At 42.2% G+C, this 19,251-nt stretch overlaps 1 long non-coding RNA gene across 1 annotated transcript; it reads left to right on the top strand.

Annotated features, from left to right (window-relative positions):
• Window positions 1–283: 283 nt before the first annotated feature.
• Window positions 284–13,166, top strand: LOC110304376 (uncharacterized). Its single transcript, XR_002379075.3, has 3 exons — window positions 284–471; window positions 4,752–4,899; window positions 12,946–13,166. It is a non-coding gene; the product is annotated as an uncharacterized LOC110304376 (long non-coding RNA).
• The last annotated feature ends 6,085 nt before the right edge of the window (window positions 13,167–19,251 follow it).

Genomic DNA, 19,251 nt, shown 5'->3' with positions numbered 1-19,251 from the left:
GAGGTTATTGAGAGATGGGGGTGGGGGGTGGGGAGGGAAAGGTGGTGGCAGAAAGAGAAGGGGGAAAGAGAGAGAGAGAGAGATTGATCGGGGGGCCTTTATTTATAGATGATGTCATAATTACAGGTAAAGGTGGGAGGTGAGCCAAGTAGATTCTAGGAATATAGTGGCTGTTGCCTTGGCAACAGGTGTGCGGGTTCTGCCTATGGTTTCAGATGCCATGGATACCATGGGTTTCAGAGGTCCTGATACCAACACATACCTCAAGGATATGTGCACCACCATGTTCATAGTAGCCTTATCCATAATGAACAGAAGCTGGAAACAACCCAGATGTCCCTCGACTGAAGAATTGATACAGAAAAATGTGGTTCATTTACATGATGGAATACTATTCAGATATTAAAAACAAGGGCATCATGTTTGTATTATCTTTATATATCATCAGTTCCTGTTACAAAGACATGCAAGGTATTCGTTTTCTTTGCCCATGAAACTGAAACTCTAGTGATTCATGGGTAATGTGTTAGATCCTCTAGAATATTAGGTACTAGAGTTAGTCATCTAATGAAATTTAAGATGAATGTCAAACTTCATCCCAGGTAGGTGGTTTGAGTAGAGGAGTGGCTTCCAGAGGATAATGTATTTAAATGAATGATAATCAGGATGTGGTGCTACTTAAGAGCCATTAGGAGATGTGGCCTTGTTGAAATAAGTATGTCACTGGGTTTACTGGCTAGTTTTGTGTCAACTTGACACAAGCTGGAGTTATCACAGAGAGAGGAGATTCAGTTGAGGAAATGTCTCCATGAGATCCAGCTATAAGGCATTTTCTCAATTAGTGATCAAGGGGAAAGGCCCCTTGTGGGTGGGACCATCTCTGGGCTGGTAGTCCTGGGTTCTATAAGAAAGCAAGCTGAGTAAGCCAGGGGAAGCAAGCCAGTAAAGAACATCCCTCCATGGCCTCTGCATCAGCTCCTGCTTCCTGACCTGCTTGAGTTCCAGTCCTGACTTCCTTTGGTGATGAACAGCAGTATGGAAGTGTAAGCTGAATAAACCCTTTCCTCCCCAACTTGCTTCTTGCTCATGATGTTTTGTTCAGGAATAGAAACCCTGACTAAGACACTGGGGATAGGCTTTAGAGTTTCAAATGCTCAAACCAGGTCCAGCGTCTCACTCTTCCTGCTGCCTGCAGATTGGGATGTAGAATTTCCAAGTTCCTTCTCCAGCACCACGCCTCACTGCATGTTACCATGCTTCCTGCCATGGTGACAATGGACTAAACCTCCAAAATTGTAAGTCAGCCCCAATCAAATGCTTTCCTTTATAAGAATTGCTGGGTTCATGGTGTCTCTTCACGGCTATAGAACACTGACTAAGATACCAGGTCATCCTCCCATAGTTAAACGTTCTGGCAAAACCTAAATTCGACTTTATCTGCAGGTAAAAATGCTTATAGATTTTTCTTTAAGCTTTCTCTGCTCTAAAGAAGACAGTTCTCCACAGGGCTCTCCAATTTCTGCATACCTTGTGAGCAAAGCATTGGCTTCCCCTTTGTTCCTTGTATGGAATGCTCACGGGGGAAGATCTTTGGAAGTTAGAATACTGTTTATGGGGGTAGTGGTGCAGGGTGGGGGATATTGCTACTGACCAGTATAAAAGCTTTAGCTTCCTGTGGTGGTTTGAATAAGAATGGCTATGTGGTCATATGTTGGAATACTTGGTCCCTAGTTGATGGAACTGTTTGAAAAAGATTAGGAAGTGTAGCTTGGTTGGGGAAGGTTTGTTCCTGGAGTCAGGGGGTAGTGAGGTTTCAAACACCATTACTGTCCCATTTAGCTCCTCCAATCCCAACTCTGCCTCTTGCTTGTGGATCAAGCTCTCAGCCACTTCCCCAATGTCATGACTACTTGCATGTTGCCATGCCCCACAACTGTAATGGACTCACTTGCTGAAGCCAAGCCCCAAATAAACACTTCCTTTTCTAAGTTGGTCATGGTGGGTGTCTTACCACAGCAATGGAGAAGGAACTAAGACTAACCCTACACTCAGGCTCTACCTCTGTAGCCCAGGCTATGGCGTGAATGAATATCATCGGTCGCTTTTTGCATTCCCTGTTGCAAGTAAGACTTGAGGGATACTAAAAACACGGACCCTTTGGATCTTGCTACAGTATGAGTATAAAACAGTCCTTTATCTTATATCTAAGACACTATGAGTCTTCCCCAGCATCCGTGAAACCACAGCAAGCTGAAAAGTATGATAATGGCAGATCTGTCATTATCTGGACAAAGAATGTAGGATGCTGACAGACTTGCCTTTTTAGAAGAGAAAGATGAGGACCTGTGCACACGTGAATAAACAGGATTTAGAAGAAATCCATGGGAGCGGATAGTGAGCTGGCAAATCTTATGATTTACAAGGGAGTAAACTGTCCTCCACTTTATGGTCAGCCTGAGTCTGGGAAGGTCACTGCAAGCTGAATTTTAGGAAGTAAGTTTGAAGATAGCTGGAAACTCCTCTCTGAGTGGGTGAGCTTTCTCACCCTCTAAGAGGTCAGATGCAAATCTCCTCCACTGTGACAGCCGAGGCCATCCTTTGTTCTTTCAGACAAGTCAGAGATAGCATCTTACTAAGAAAGCTGCTCACACTGCCAGTGTAATCGGGAAGCCATGAGAGATCTGGCTGCTTTGCTTAGGAAATGAGGGGTGGGCTTGTAGTACGTCCTGAGGAAGAACAGCAACAGCTCAGCCCTTCCAGCACCCGGGCCAGCCTAAAATCCATTTGCAGATGACAGGAAAAGATCTCTGATTTTTTATTTATTTCTCTTTCTTTTTTTTTTTCTTTTTAAATAGCAAGTACTGACTGCTAAGAGAGAGCTTTGACTCTCTTGGAGAGATTTCTCTGACAGACAGCCTTATGGGAAAGCATGGTTGAGATGTTGACTAAGATTCAAGCTGTTAGGTGAGTTTATGGGTGATAATGAGAAAACTCTCTCTCTCTCTCTCTCTCTCTCTCTCTCTCTCTCTCTCTCTCTCTCTCCTCAGCCATCCATGTAAAGGACAAAGGACTAGAAATGGAGCACAGGTCTTTCTGTCCCTATGGGGGTTAAGGACCACACACATATCCATTCAGTATCTTGGAAAATCTTGGAGAAAGAATCATACTGTTTTGACTATGTTAGCTACAGGAACCTACATAGATGTGTAGAAGCTAGGCAGATTAAGCTCATGGGGTGAGGCAGGGGGCAATGGGGAAAGGAAACCAGTTTTGAGATGAGATCCTTTGAATCAGTTCAATGCTCTGTTGTTTGCTGATTCTACATCTCAGCCTACAAAGGGGTCGATGCTACACTTGACTGTCCCTTAAATGCCTGGCAAGATCTTCTTGAGAAGAGCTAAGGTGGAGACCACTAATGGGGCATGTAAAAACCTGAGTGGTGTCTGAGAAGCTCATGTATGCTTGGAGGAATACTAAACCAAACACTGAGGCCTTGCGATATAAGTCTTGACCTTCAAGTTCCTACATGGTCTGCAAAACAGATTCCACAGCAGGTACAATTAATTCCTGAACATTTTGTGTCATGGGAACAACTGAATCTTGTTGCCCATGTATGCTTGGGATCTAGAGTTCCACTCCTCTTAGCTATCAAATACACTTATTATATAGATAGTGTCTTGTCTATGGGCAAATTAAAAGTCTCAGCTTGATTTCTGTAACTTAAGTGTTACCACACCTTCATTTTCAAGAGTAGATGACAAGTCCTAACAAAATCAAGGGCTTAAGAGCTAACCAATATTTATCAGACCTACCTAGTCACAGTCACAGCATTCACTTTTGTCTGCACTCAAGGAAGACAATGCTGGGTTTTGTTTGCTTGATTGTTTGTTTTGTTTTTAAAATCCTTTCCCTCCTTTGGGCTAGGTATTGCAGATCCATGGTGTGCCTTCTTTGGGAATTCTGAAATTCTGTTTGACTTTTCTATGGGCTGAGTTGCAAGTTGTTATTCTCAAAGCTGCCTTGGATGTTACAACACACTCTCTATTTTGATATCTGTTTTAGTCAGAGTTCTATTGCTTTGAAGAGACACTGTGACCATGGAAACTCTTATAAAGGAAAACATTTAATAGGTGCTTGCTTACAGTTTCAGACCTTTAGTCCATTATTGTCATGGTGGGAAGCATGGCAGTACACAGACAGACATAGTGTTAAAGAGGTATCTGGGTGTTCTTCCACATCTGGAGAAGCAGTCAGCAGGGGGAGAGGGAGAGAAGGAGAAAGAGAGAGACAGACAGAAACAGAAAGAGACAGGCAGAGAGACAGAGACTGGTAGAGAGACAGAGCGAGAGATGTGCTGGGACTGGCTTGAGTATTTAAAACCTCAAAGCCCACCTCCAGTGACATATTTCCTCTACCAAAGCGACCCCTATTCCAATAACGCCACAACTCCTGATGCCATTCCCTACATTTTCAAATCTAAACCACTATAGGGTCCATAACTCTAATGAGTGTTCTGAACTGTAAGTCTCTGCAAGTCACAACGTTCATGATTTTTATTGATTGCAGCATCCATCAAACAGAGATAGGTGCTACCCAGATGTTCCTCTCTAGGGTTTTTGGTTTCACTGTGTGATGCACCAGGAACATCCATTTTGAAAGAGAAGCTATAAGCTTGCTATTGTTCTCTTATTAAAATTGAATGCCTAATCCATGGATCTTTGTGGTTCTCTGGGATAATGTTCCTACTTTAGGATGAATTGACACGAATTCCATGACTAACAGTGGGGGAAGAGCCAAGGAAGCTTCACTGGTCAAATGAAAAATGACATAGTAAAGACCACCACCACTCTGTCTTCTCCCCGCCAAACAGAGCGATCACGGCCTTTTCAAGGGATCCTGGTATGAAATGCTTTCCTTATAAGCCCAGGCTTGTCTAGTTTAGTTTCTGTTGCTGTGATAAAATATGCTGACCAAAAAAAAAATTTAAGGAAGAAAATATTTATTTGGCTAACAATTCCACATTATAACCCATCATTTCTGGAATGTCAAGTCAAGAGCCCTAGAAGTCAGTCATATCATATCTAAAGTCAAGAGTACAGGGAAAATGAACAAACAAACAACAAAAAACCACATCCATATGTGCTTGGTTGTAACTAGTTTTCTCCTCTATTGTGATGTTTAGGACTCCATGCCTAGGGAATGGTACTGCCCATAATAGGCTATGTCCTATATCAATTATAAATCAAGACAATTTTCCACAGGCAAGCTTAATAGCCAATGTGATGTGGATTATTCTTTATAGAGACTCTGTTTGAAGGTCATCTATCTACCTTGTATCAAGTTGGCAGGTAAAATTAAGTAATAAACCTAGTTAAGTTGGAACCTAGTGGTATACACAGGGGTGCTATGTTTGCTCTTAGCCCCAGTGCCAATGATGCAAAATCAAGGATAGATGAAGTTTCTCTGTTCTTGGGTTCTTGGGCAGAATTCAAGAGCAACTCCCATAATACTGACCAGTGCTGCCCTTAAAGAAAGCTTTCTATTTTTACTGACTTGGTCTATTCCCAAAGGCTACCCCTTAGACATGAAAGATTTGCAAATTAAAACGTCTCTGCTTAGGGCTATTAACTGGAAGCTTTTGATGGAACTTTTCATGCTTGAGTTCATAATCCAGTGAGACTAACTGGACTCAAGGTATTATTAGAGCTGTTACCACCAACTCAGCACCATTGCTGCCTGGATCCATCATGGTTTAAGACCAAGAAACATACCCACCATCACAAACTCCAGAGTACAGAGCTTTGTGCTGGACAAAGATGCTATGTCAAAATCTAGCCTCTTTGTGTTACAGTGAGGAAGGTTCCCCAGAAGGCCCATTGTCCACTTCTGCTGTGGAAGATTTGACTGCAATTGACTTGACTCTCCCAGTGAGTGACCAGTCAGAGAGACTCACATCTATTCTTTCAGATTATAGTCTTTGTTCTATGGTCAAACTATTGAGGTCCTTGGAACTTCTCTCTCTCTCTCTCTCTCTCTCTCTCTCTCTCTCTCTCTCTCTCTCTCTCTCTCTCTCTCTTTCTCTCTCTCTCTTCCTCTGTGTGTGTGTGTGTGTGTGTGTATATGCGTGTGCATGTGTGTGCTTGGGTGTAGCTGTATGTGTACATGTATGTAAAGGTCAGAGGTTGATATTGGGACCCATTACCCCTTACTCTAACACCTTATTTACTGAGTCAGTGTTCCTCAGGCAAACCCAGAGATCATGCACATGGCTAGTCTTGCTATAGCTTAACTTTCTCCAGGGATCCTCATCCCTGCCCTCACAGACTGGAGTTACAGAGCACCCATGTGTCATTTATATGGGTTCTGTGACTCCAAGCTGGGACTCATATTTTCGTGGTAAATATACCAGGCCATCTTCCCAGCCTTGTGCATCTTTCTAAACTGTCTGGATACTTTCAGTCTGGCAACAGTATGCCTTCTTCCCACTCACAAAAAGCCCCTCAACAGTGGACTCTCAAGGAATTAATGAGACTTCCATGCTCCCTGCTACCCATGGGGCCCTGCACTCTACAGTGATAATTCCAGTCCAACTTCCTTACCTCCTGCTGACTCATACCTTTGTAAGATATCCTGATGATTACACACAGTGCTCCCTAGAAAGAGAGCATTTTTTCTCTCAGATGCCTAATGGTAATGATGAGGATGGAGGGGCTATGAAGTTACAAAGCCCTACTTTGGAAATTCAAGATGCTATCCAAATCCATGTGCAGTGTGCAATGTGCTTTTCTTTATTTTCTTTCTTTTTTTTTTAATTAGGTATTTTATTTACATTTCAAATGTTATCCCCTTTTCTAATTTCCCCTCCGAAAACTCTCTTCCCCTTTCCCCTGCTCACCAACCCCCCCACTCCTGCTTCCTGGTCCTGGCATTCCCCTACACTGGGGCATAGAACCTTCACAGGGCCAAGGGCCTCTCCTCTCATTGATGTCCCACAAGGCCATCGTCTGCTGCATATGCAGCTGGCGCCATGAGTCCCTCCATGTGTACTCTTTAGTTGGTGGTTTAGTCCCAGGGAGCTCTAGGGGTACTGGTTAGTTCATATTGTTGTTCCTCCTATGGGGATGCAAACCCCTTCAACTCCTTGGGTCCTTTCTCTAGCTCCTTCATTGGGGACCCTGTGCTCAGTCCAATGGATGGCTGTCAGCATCCACCTCTGTATTTGTCAGGCACTGGCAGAGCCTCTCAGGAGACAGCCCTACCAGGCTCCTGTCAGCAAGCACTTGTTGGCATCCACAATAGTGTCTGGCTTTGGTATTTTCTTAATGATGACCCCAAACTAATCTAGCTGGTTTAGTCGTTACTTGGTTGCTATAAACTGTCATTTGTTTCAGCTTTAGATTTTATTTCTTCTACCAGAATCCATAAAGTATTAGACTTTTCATAGTTCTTTACAGTATTTCTACACTGAAAAATAATTTGACTTGTAAAACAAGGACTGCAGCACACAGTCCTGTGGCTTGTGTTCTCTTTACCTTCCTGTAACTACTGTCCCAAACAGCAATGAAGCCGTGATACATGCACCCAGAGATTCAGCTCGAGGACACTAAAAGTGGTTTTGGAAAAGAAAAGGGACAAAGGAGACTTGCGATTGAGATGCTGTTTGCTCTCTTTGTGTTATACAGACAAAACATTTTGTTTTATGAATTGCCATCATACTTATAAAGTTTAGGGTATGATGGCTTGTGTGAGAATGTGCCTCTTAATGGCCTTTCCTTGGTAGCAACCCAGTGTCTACCACAAGGAATGTATGTGTGACAGTTCCAATAAAAAGTTGTAGTTTTTTTGTTTTTTTTTTTATGGTGCTTCATTCTGTATCCCAAGACAGCATCAAACTTAGGCTTCTCCTGCCCCAGCATTCCAATGGCTAGGGTTTCAGACACGAACCTCTATTATACCTAGCTTCATATATGATTCTTCAATTGTCTTCACATATGTGTGATAGCTACTATATATGGGGAGTCATGAGACTTGAGTTATAAATTAATGATAGTTCAAAGATATGTTCAGAAATTGGTATAACTAACTGCTCAGCAATTACACTATGACACATTATTACTCTTAGGGAATTTGTGAATGATTCAATAGGAATTTGTTGAGGGCCCGTAGATAAGGGTATTATGATAGGCATTAAGAATATACAGTTGTGCTGGGCAGTGGTGGCGCATGCTTTTAATCCTGGCACTTGGGAGACAGAAGCAGGCAGATTTCTGAGTTTGAGGCCAGCCTGGTCTACAAAGTGAGTTCCAGGACAGCCAGGGCTACACAGAGAAACCCTGTCTCAGGAAAAAAAAAAAAAAAAAGAATACACAGTTGCATGCCTAGCAAAATGGCCTTAAATCTCAGGACTTGAGAGACAGAGCCATGCAGATCTCTGTTGCGTTTGAGACCAGCCTGCTACACATGGGAAGTCCCAGGCCAGCTAGTGCTACACAATAAGACTGTCTCAAAAAGACATCCCTTCAAATAAGGAATACATAGCTGCTAAAAATATTTGCCTGCAAAAAACTAATAGTCTGGTGGGGACAACCATAAGGAGACCAATATAACAACACTTAACTGAATGTGACTATGTATACAAAATATTAAGTCAGAATACAGAGAAAGAATTAATTTTTCTTATAATTGAAAAATAAAACTACGGTAGTAGGTGGTTCTGGGGTTTACTATTATGTGCAAGAATGTTAGTCTATACTATAAGGCTGAGACTTCCCCAGAGCTGTTGGAGAAAAGGAGCCTTCAAAGTTGCACAGCCTACAGTTTGAGTATCTGATCTCCCTCTAACAACTGCTTGAGGGCTGTGATTTAGCCATGATTAAGTTCCTTTACTGCTAAACTAGCAATGATAGGAGATAAGAAGGGAGTTCAGTGGATAAAGTACCTGCTGCACAAGCATGAAAAATTGAGTTCAAAATATAAATAAACCAGGGAGGAGTGACTGTGGGCATCTGCAACTCCCAAGCACTGAGATGTGGTGAAGGCAGGATTCCTGGAGCACACTGGCCAGTCCATCAATACAATCTGTGAGTGCCAGGCTCAATGAGAGAACCTTCTTAAAAAGATACGGTGGGACGTGACAGAGAGAACGCTGGACTCTACACACATGTGCACTGGCACCTGCACATACGCAATCACGTACACACATATGCTACAGGTACGCACAGCACAATAAAATAGGAACAATGGTGTCATCTTGTTGAGTTACAGGACCCAAGAAAACAACATGCAAAGTGTGCACACAGTGGGTACTTTCAAAATGTCAGTCTTCCTTCCTAGCACCCATTACCCCCATCTCAACACTGAGTGATGTAAAGAATCAAGGTGCCCCCACTGGAAATGATCTTTCATCATCCTCTGAGATGCAAGGTAGATTACAGGATATTTTGAAAACTGAAAGCCAAATAATTGAGTAGTAGGAATTGAAAAAAACTAACAACAGTGATTGCTTCTGGTCGGTTTACATATATTTTCTTTGTGTGTCTCTCTGCAACCATGGGCTTTTCCATCCATGCCCCAGTTCCTGAAATGGTGACTCTGAGACATTATTTCTAGGCCATAAGCTTGGGCTTGTTCCCTGACCTGTAACTTAATTCACCTATTTATTCTATTCTATGAGATGCTCCTCAGTTCCATGTGTCTGTCTCCTCAGAGATTCTTCCTGTGCTTGACTCTATCCCAGAGCTCCTCTCTCCCTACCTGAACTCCTACCTTCTATTTCCTTCCTAAGCTAATAAGCCATCAGGTTTTTATTGACGGTGATGCGTCCATGCAGTACTAAGAGAGACTTTGTGTATTTCCCCCTTTTCTATCATAACTTGTATTACCAACCTAAAACATCTTCTTAGACTGGAAAACATTTTTTCTAAATCCTAAATAATTTAAGCTTAATTGTGAGAGTAAACTATTTAGTATTCAAACTGAGAAGGAATAAATATTACCTAAGTATTCAGGCAGTATAGGCAAGCAGCCTCCAGAAGCTATAGACATGACAGAAATAATTGGCTCCTGGACAGTCCCCTAAGCTTTCGCTGAGTTGTTGGAGCATTATCTTCAGCCTTCTGGCCCAGAATATCTGACAGACTATTCTGTGAAGCAGGAATTATGAAGGATTTGCCTACTTTGTGCCTGAAAAGCTCAGTTGTAGACTTCCCTGTGTCCTGTTTGTCCACTTCGGGCAGCATACTGTCAACAGCTGAAACGAGGGCAGTTTCTTGCCCAATGGCTGGCTTGCCACATTCGAAGTAAACTCCATTTGGAGGTTCTTCAGTGCTAATCATCTTCTTTTTTGTAATAGAGTTGGCGTGTTGCCTGGAGCAGACCTGTCTCATTGTCACAAAAGGCCTTTTATTAATAAAACACTTTTAAATGTCATATTCTGAAGATCTCTGAGATTTTTTAAGAGCATCTTAGTATATTTGTGCTTGTTTCTAGATATCTACTATCTGCTTGACTTTGAAAACATCTACGATAGTTAAATGAAACTTAATTTTGTAACTAACTAAACTAGTGTCTAACATGTCCATTAAGTTTGATTCTTTCCATCCCTTCTCCCCACTGTTTACCCCTAACACTAGTTAGGAAAGAAAAAGGATAGAAGGGGAAAAAGCAAGAGAAATTCATGAATCTAACCTTCCTTATTTTATTTCCATGTTGAGACCACAACAACTTGTAACCACCCCCTTAAGTGACAACAAACATCCATCATCCATCAAATGACCAAAACCTACCCATCCCACCTCTTGGGAATGGGGGTGTCACTCTCTTAAAATTGCTTCCTGCTATCTGGTGATATCATTTTCCTTTGGGGAGGGGGTGGATAGAAATAAAATTGAGATATTGGTTAGTCTTAAAAAAATCTAGCTGTAACATTTTCTGTCCAGCAGCAAAGACCAGGCAGAACAAAAATGTTTTCTTTTTAGTCTTTAACCCTCTCCTTCCGTCTGAGACTTAATGTTACTATTTTCAAATTATTTATTTATTTATCTCTGATTGCTTATACCCAGCTTTTTTTCTTTCTTTAGTACCTGAGCACATTTTCAAGCATACTGTACCTGTTCAGAGGTTTTTCTCAGTCTGGGCCAGGCTACCATTGCTTGCAGCCATTCTCTGCCGCCCAGGCCATGGTTCCCACCATAACTGAAGGACAGGAAGGGATAGTCCCACCATGCTATGAGCTATTCTCTGGCTTCTCAGTGGTATCTCCCAGCCATGTTGTAGTGTCTGGTCCAGGAAACTTCTTCCGTCTCTGCCCACTGTGAGCGCCTTGACTTGCCAGAGAGACTGCTGCGCATCTCAGACTCCCGCCTGCTGAGCCAGGAGTTCAGAGCCTCACTGTACAGCAGGGGCTCTGAAGTTGCACTAGTCCTCCTTGAGGTTTCCTACTCCTGATCATCGAGGAAACGCCCTCCACCTGGAAGTTTGTCTACTACCTGAATCTTTTGCTTTAAGCTTGAATTTCTGTCTAAGTTTGGATTACATGCCTACCACATTAGATGCCATTTGTAACTAACGGGCTCTTCAGCTCACACCCCAGTTCCTGAAATATTGACTCTGAGATTTATTATTTATGAATAAATTCCTACACCACAAACTTTGGCTCATTTCCGACTAGCCCATAACTTAACCTATTGATTCTATTCTATGAGTGCAACATGGCTGGTTACCTCTCCTTAGTTTCATGGGTTTGTCTCCTCAGAGTTTGAGGTGAAACTCTTCCCGTGCCTGACTCTATTCCAGAGTTCCTCTCTCCCTGTCAGAACTCCCACCTCCTATTTCCTACCCCATCTAATAGTTCATTGGGTTCTTTTTGTTAGGTGATGGTTCCATACAGTAAACAAGAGATTCTCTCTACATCCCTACATCTATGTCTGTCTCTGTCTTTCTGTCTCCCTCTGACTCTCTGCTCAGCCTCTGTGTGTGTGTGTGTGTGTGTGTGTGTGTGACTGTGCACACCTGCATGCCTGTATGCAGAGGCCAAGGAGGACATCTGGTGTCCTGCTTTAACGTTCGACTCCTTGTTCCTTTGAGAGGGTCCCTCACTGAACCTGGAGTAACCCTGTCAGCCAGTGAGGCCTAGCAGTCTCCAAGCACTGTCTCCCACCAGGTTAGGTTACAACTTACCTGCTACCACTCACAGCCGTCTACACATATGCTTAAGGTCCCAACTCAGGTTTTCATGTTTGAGTAATCAAGCACTCTCACCCACTAAACCATCTCCCCGGCCAACATTCTCTCAGTATCTTCATGAAAATTCTATAAGGAGGGTGTTGCTTTACCCTATGTCTGAGTTTACACACTATAATATACTAGTTAGCATTATCATGCGTGGCTCCAACAGAACCTAGAGGCCTCTTTTTCTTTGCTCACTAAAACTTTAGGCCTGCATTTAGGCCTTCCCATACCAATGAGAGCAGCATCTAATGCACAATACAGATGAGAGCAGAGAGCCTGCTGGGGAAATGTGTCACCCGACTTGCTGTATTCGTTTTTATATTTACAGAGCGGAGGGCATACTGCTGCATTCAGAGAAATTAATTTAAAATGTTATTTCTGTAAAGTAACAAAAAAAAATTCTGCTCTCTTTTGCTTTTTTTTTTTTTTTTTTCAATCAGCATGTTGCACACTTAGTGTTATATGAAGTTCATGACTCCCATGTTCCGTTTTTCGGACCCTAATCTTGTCAAGATGTAAAAATTCTTCCATGGTTGGGCATGGCCTCGAGGCTTCCTGGGAGCTAGGAAGCTAGCTTTTCTCTCTGTAGGCTATCTTTCTCCCATCTCTGGCAGGAAGGCACTGAAGAAAGACATTGTTTATCTTGTTAAAAATGCTGGGCTGCTGTAAAGACTTTTTTCCTTGCCCAAGTTTCTTAAACTTTGTTTTCTTTCTCAGGTGACTTAAGCACTCGGATAAGTGGCTATAGCCAAAAGATCCCAGGAGGCAACCTGACTACAAGACAACGAAGCTAATGTTCCCCGTATGTTGCAGACGGAAGGTGATGGAAGACAGACCACCAGGGAGGACACCAAAACAGTCCTGTCCTCTGAGCTCCTTCTGAAAAACTGTCCCTCCCTCTGGCTGCTCCACCAGACCCCAGGGACCCTTTGTTCAAAGCTGGGTTAATGCCATGCTCAGGCAAAGGAAGCCTCTGGTGTCTGCATCCCTAAGAGGGTTATCTAGAAGCTGCCAGGTCTCTCTGTTCACTTCCTGCCTGTTTGTCAGAACAGAGACCACGAGATCACTCCTCGTCACAAGGGAAGCTGGAAAAAAAAAAAAAATGCCTCTTTGTGTCTTGATGAAACTCCAGGACTCTGTTACAGACATAAGGCGTCAGCAACATTCTCGGTCACACTTGACATGAACGTCAAAGGGAACAGTAGCTACAAGATGAAGACCAAAACACATCCTATTAATTCTTGCTCCTACTTTAAAAAAATTTCCCAAATTTGGGGTTATGTTAGTATCTCTCTAGCTTCCTTGTAGATAATCTCAACCACAGGCAGACTGTGTTCCTGCCTGCACTCTCATCTCCCCCAGTCTACTGTCAGCTCAGAAGCAGGTTAACCCCTTTGCCACATGGAAGCTAGGCTGCGAGGTATCACCCTTCTACCCTCAGCTTACCAGTGACTTCTAGTACTGACCAGACCTCCCCCCCCCCCGCCCCCCATTGCTTCTGTCTCCTCATTTGTCCCACCACCTTTGGTTGGATTTGTTCCTTAAATATACTCAATGGGTTCTTCCCAGTCCCCTCCCTCTCTGTAGTTCATTCAACTCAGGGTCATCTTGTTTCCTGATCAGGGTCATCTTGCCTCCTGATCCACAGGCCTCAACCTAAATGTGACTCAGTGAGGCCCACCAGGACTACCTAGCTAAGGTAGCCACGCCTTCTCAGCCACCGCCTATGGCATTAGCCAGTAGTGTGTCCTTCCCAAGACAAGCTCCTGGAGACGGTTCTACCTGTTCTCTCTACCCAGAGTGTTAGCAAGTTTATGAGCATATGTCTACGAACATGTGTCGTGAGCATGTGTCTATAAATGTGTCATCTGAATGGCACCAACTCTGTGAAACAAGAAAATGCTTTGTCTAATAGTTTTCACAGGCATGTGCACATGGGAGGAGCTTGGTACATGTTTATTGAATAAATAGAACTGTTCATATTCTCATGAATCAAAGACTTATTTTAGAAGGCGTTCTTTTATTGTTAGAGCTAGGTCTCTATATACTCTCAGTTCTCCTGCTAAAAGCTAAAATTCTCCCTAAAAGCTAAAACTATATATGATTATGCCAGGCCAAGGGGGTTTTATATAAGCATTTTGTGATTAATTAGCACATTTTTCAAATATTAAAGAAATAATCATTGTGAAAACACAAATCTGTATAATAGAAATCCCATTACTAAGAGAAAATTGTTAACATTTATGTAAGACTTTTGTCTGTATGCACATACAGATTTAAAAGTTGGTATAGCTTATATGCATTTCAAATAGTTAACTGGGCCAAGAGTACTTGCCAAGGAATAATGCTTATTTTAAAGTATAGGATGAACATTAAAGTGAATTAGGCTGTGTGCTTTCCTCCCATATTGTAGGTGGTGATTATAAAAAGCACAGAATGAGGTCTGCTTCGATGTATCTGTCAGCAGCTGTGACTATGCCCCAAGCCAGGGACCCTCACAAAGGCAAGAGGGGGATAATTCTGCAGAAAAGATGACCAAGTCTGAGATTAAAAAAAGAGAAAAGCTCCTGTTTTCGTCCTTTCTAAAAGTGGGTGATGGCTATTACTGGAAGAGCTCTTAAGAAAAGCTTTGCACACTTCACACTCCCCTGGGGGCATCAATCACAATATCAGAGGTGTGTCTGTTTTTCTGGGAGGTGAGGTGCCATGTCCTTGCATGGCCTGGGGACTGCTCTAACTGGGACAGTGAGAGAATGAAGAAATAACAGATGTGTGGACACAGAAACGCTGGGATGGGGTTGCCTGGGCTTTCTGGTGGAGGACCTGCAGCAGCCTGGCAGCTCAGTGTATTTATAATGGACCGACTGTTGAACAGAGGGGCGGGGCTGTTGCACACATAAACACGGAGGCAAATGATGCCACTTACAAGGAGGAAGGGCCACCTAATCTCAGTAAAAGCAGCTTTTACAGGACAGCGTCTTCAGGCTATAAACATCTGAGGGACACTGCGATGGGGAATATTTTCTGAACACAATGTAAATATTCACCCGCAGGCCTGAGGAAGGATTTGCCAGCCCTCTGAACCTCACCTAGGGAAGGCTTTGCATTCCTGTGGGGCTGAGGCATTTGGGTCCCATGTCAACAACACACATTCACTCAGGATCCACTAGTTCACTACAGTGAGGGAAACTATTGGACTTGAAAACCTGGCATCTGAATGTATATGAATATGCAGATAACATTGGAGAGCACAATATGCCCATGAATATATAGAATTGGCACGAAGTTACTAAAAACAAAAATGCTATGGGTGTTTATATCCTTCCTCTCTCTCTCTCTCTCTCTCTCTCTCTGTGTGTGTGTGTGTGTGTGTGTGTGTGTGTGTGTGTATGTGTGTGTTTACATGCACATGAGTGTTTGCTGTTGTGTATACTATACTGTACATGCCATACTTGTGCACTTGTGTGGACATGTGTACAGAGGCTGGGGGTCAACTTCGGGTGTCTTTCCAGGTTTGTTTTATTTTATGATACCCACTCTCCTCTCACTGGATCTGTGACGCTCCTCACTTTGGCTAGGCTAGCTTGCCAGGGTGTTTGGGGATCTACTTGTCTGTCTCTGCCCTCCCCACTCTAGGGTGTGGTTTCTGGCAGGTGCTCCCACACTTATCTTTTCACATGGGTTCCAGGGACCCAAGCTTAGGTTCCTATGCCTGCAGGGTGGACACTTCATCAACTGCTTTATTTTCCTAGCCCTGCCACTTTTTTTGTTTTAAGGCATTATTTGAATTTTAAATTTTCTAATTTCCAAAAGAGTTCAAGGAATTAGTGTTGCGGTAAATTTCCAACCCAAATAAGCCCTGGCAATGAAAAACACAGATCAATTACTATGAATACATGCTGTGCACCTAGATTGGGCAGATCTACCGCTAGAACTTGTGGTTTCTCCAGGCCATGTGCTTCTGCTCTACTTTTCTTCTTCCTCCGCCTCTGGGTCCTCTCTCTTCCATTTTCTCCTACTTCTCTCTCCCCACCTTCCATTCCACCTTCCCTTTTATCTGCCCAATCATCAGCTCTCCTTTATTTTACAAATTAAGGTGGGAAGCAGGTCTACTGGAAATCACCTGAGTGCTGACTTAGTTCCTTGTTCGAAGCCCCTCACAGAGAACAGAATTAACATCAAATCTAATTATCCCCAGGGCTATCCACAACATATTAGAAATCAGGACTAAGAGATAGAATAAAGAAAAACTGAGTAAAGTCTTTGTTACAGGGAGGAAGATTCATTTCTGGGTTCCAGCTCTAGCTTTGATAGGTTCCCTGGAAAAGCTTGGCTAGTCACTTGCACTGTCTGAGTTTTCAACCCTTTCTCACTAGGACAAGAGGAAAAGCAAGATGGAACTGCAGGGAGAGTCTATTATGAAGCCCTGTTAAAACATAGGATGTTCTTTGGTCTTACTGATAAAAGTGCATTCACCATGTCATTTTGAACAGCTTGTCTATTCAGTTCACTGCTGGTTTTTCTTTTATATTTTGTATGTGTGAAGGATGTCGATAGAGTTTTGCTAAGTGTTGTTTTATCTAACATTATGATCCCATAACATTAGTTAACATTTGTGATGTGCCATGAAAACCTCTGAAGGTTCAATTGAGTTGAAACCTCTCAAGTATTTTACTGTGGTGAATACCCACCACAGCATCACAGGCAGTGGCTACTTACCTAAAGAAGGTGTGAGTCATGCACATGGTCAGGGCAGAGCTCTAGAAGACAGGATGTGGGCCTGAATGGGAGATAATCATTACTGAGTGGCTCTCAACAGAGAAAAGATGTCTGATTGATCGGTGGTTTGAGAAAATTGGATTTTGCTGAAGTCCTGTGGAGGTTGGGATTGAGAAAGGCTGTCAATATCCACAAGCTATCTGAAAAATTGTTATCTGGAATCAGCGCCTGGAGAGTATAGGAGGAAAAGAGCAAGAACAAACACTCAAATCCAGGCGAGGTGGAAGGGTGGTGGCTGACAAAGGGGGAATCAGAATTCAAAGATAGCCTTGGTCATGGAGTGAGACCTTGTCTCAAAACATAAAAAGCTAGGGATGACATTCAGAGGCACAGGGCTTCCCTAATATGTATTTGTGAGGCCCTGGCTCCATCCTATTGCTGAAACCAACAAAACCAAAATGAAACAAAACAACATGACAAAGGAACCATTCATGCATAAAGAAATAGGAATACCTGTGCAGCAACGCTTGTCAAGAAACTCACATGCTCACATACACACACACACACACACACACACACACACACACACACACACACACACACACTTATTCCACTATGTCAGTGTTTCTTGGTCTCTGTTCTACTACTATTTGAGCTAGATCATTGTTTTTGTGAGGTTGCCTTGTGCACTATGGGATACTGAATAGTGTCACTGGGCTGATCACAGCAGATGCCAATAACAGCCTTCCTCTCCCTCACCTCCTTGTGACAAAATGTATGGAGACATTGCCAAGTGTCACCTAGGACCCAAATCATCCAGTTGAACATCATTGAGTTAGGATGAAATGAAGAACTAAGTAAAAGGTAAGCAAGGGAGGGAAGTGAAGCTTTCTGCCGAATTCAGATCTCATTCTCTCAATAATTCTTTTTATAAGTTACTCAATGATGCTTGGAAGAGCTTTTTGAAAAATTAGTCTAGTTCCAAGGCAATCCAATATACCACAATTATTATCATCACTATTATTGTTTATAGCAGTATGTTATTTTTTATTTTTAATATTATTTCAGGAAATGTATGTTATATATTCTCTCCCCTCCACTAGCTCCTCCTAGATACCCTCTCTACTCACCCATTTCATATTCTTTGTCTTCTACATAAAAATAAAGCAAAATAAAACAAAATTTTTTAAATATCAAATTTTTACACTGATTTTCCTCAGAAAGGCAGTGACGTCATTGATGTCCAGGCTAATTCTTTGAGAATTATGTCAATTAGGACTTGGCTTTCTTCTTCCAAACTCCAAAACCACTTCAATGTACTGTTGAAAACACATTTACTGTGACTCTCATATTTAAGAGACTACTAGTTAGTAGGGCAACTATTTTGAATTGTAAGGAATAGTTACCTAGATCTGTTTTATGATGCTGCAACCTAAGAACATATAATGCACACAACATTGGCCTCACCAAGTCGCACGTCCGAAGAGGAATTACACATTTATACACTTTATTCTAAAGGCTAAAAGCACCCTCTACTAGGGTTTACAGTCTTACCTTGAACTTATGCTTGGCTCTCAAATACTAGAGAAACACCATACATGGCAAGTCTGTTTTGATTTGCTTTTGAGTGTCCTAGGCTTCCTCCTTCTGTGATTTATTTCAACCAAGACTTCAATTGAACACTAACTATGGACCCACTAAGACTTGGGTTGATTTTAAGTGGATTTTAATTTTAGTACTAAAATCAGATTGATAGCATAAAAAAAAACCGCTTTAATTATTCTAGTTTTAGTGAAGAAGACCATGAAAGCTGTTGGTTTTCCTCTTGGGGGGCAATCAGGAGGCAGACAGACACACTACAAAGGTAGGTGGGGTGGTTTTTTTGTTTTGTTTTATTTTGTTTTTTTAGTTGAATATTTAGCTTCTATGACTCAAGTATGTGATGAGAATTCTACTTTCTTCCTCTTTAACATTTCAAAGAAAGCAAGGCTTTTTTACATTAATCTTTTCATCTCAGTAGATATCAGATCTAGAAGAAAGCCATAAATAATGAAAGGTCTACTTTCAATTACCATCTCAAAGTATCTGCTTTCTGACCCACTATAGTATTCACTATACTTTATATTTTTCTGTATTGACTATTGATTGATTGATTAGTGATCGGCTAAGGATCAGTCAGGAGAATGCATTAAGTTCCAAAACTTGAAAACATGCTAATTTTAACTTTCATTTTCACTTGCTTTTTAGAGCTTATATCTTTCATGTTTATGGCTTGGCCTCCAACCTGGTATTGACTTACTTGGG

Source organism: Mus caroli, unplaced genomic scaffold (genome assembly GCF_978045245.1).
Source record: "Mus caroli unplaced genomic scaffold, Mus_caroli_1 scaffold_1, whole genome shotgun sequence".
Lineage (NCBI taxonomy): Eukaryota > Metazoa > Chordata > Mammalia > Rodentia > Muridae > Mus > Mus caroli.
The sequence above is the reverse complement of the archived record's forward strand: the minus strand, read 5'-3'. Positions and strand labels throughout refer to the sequence as shown.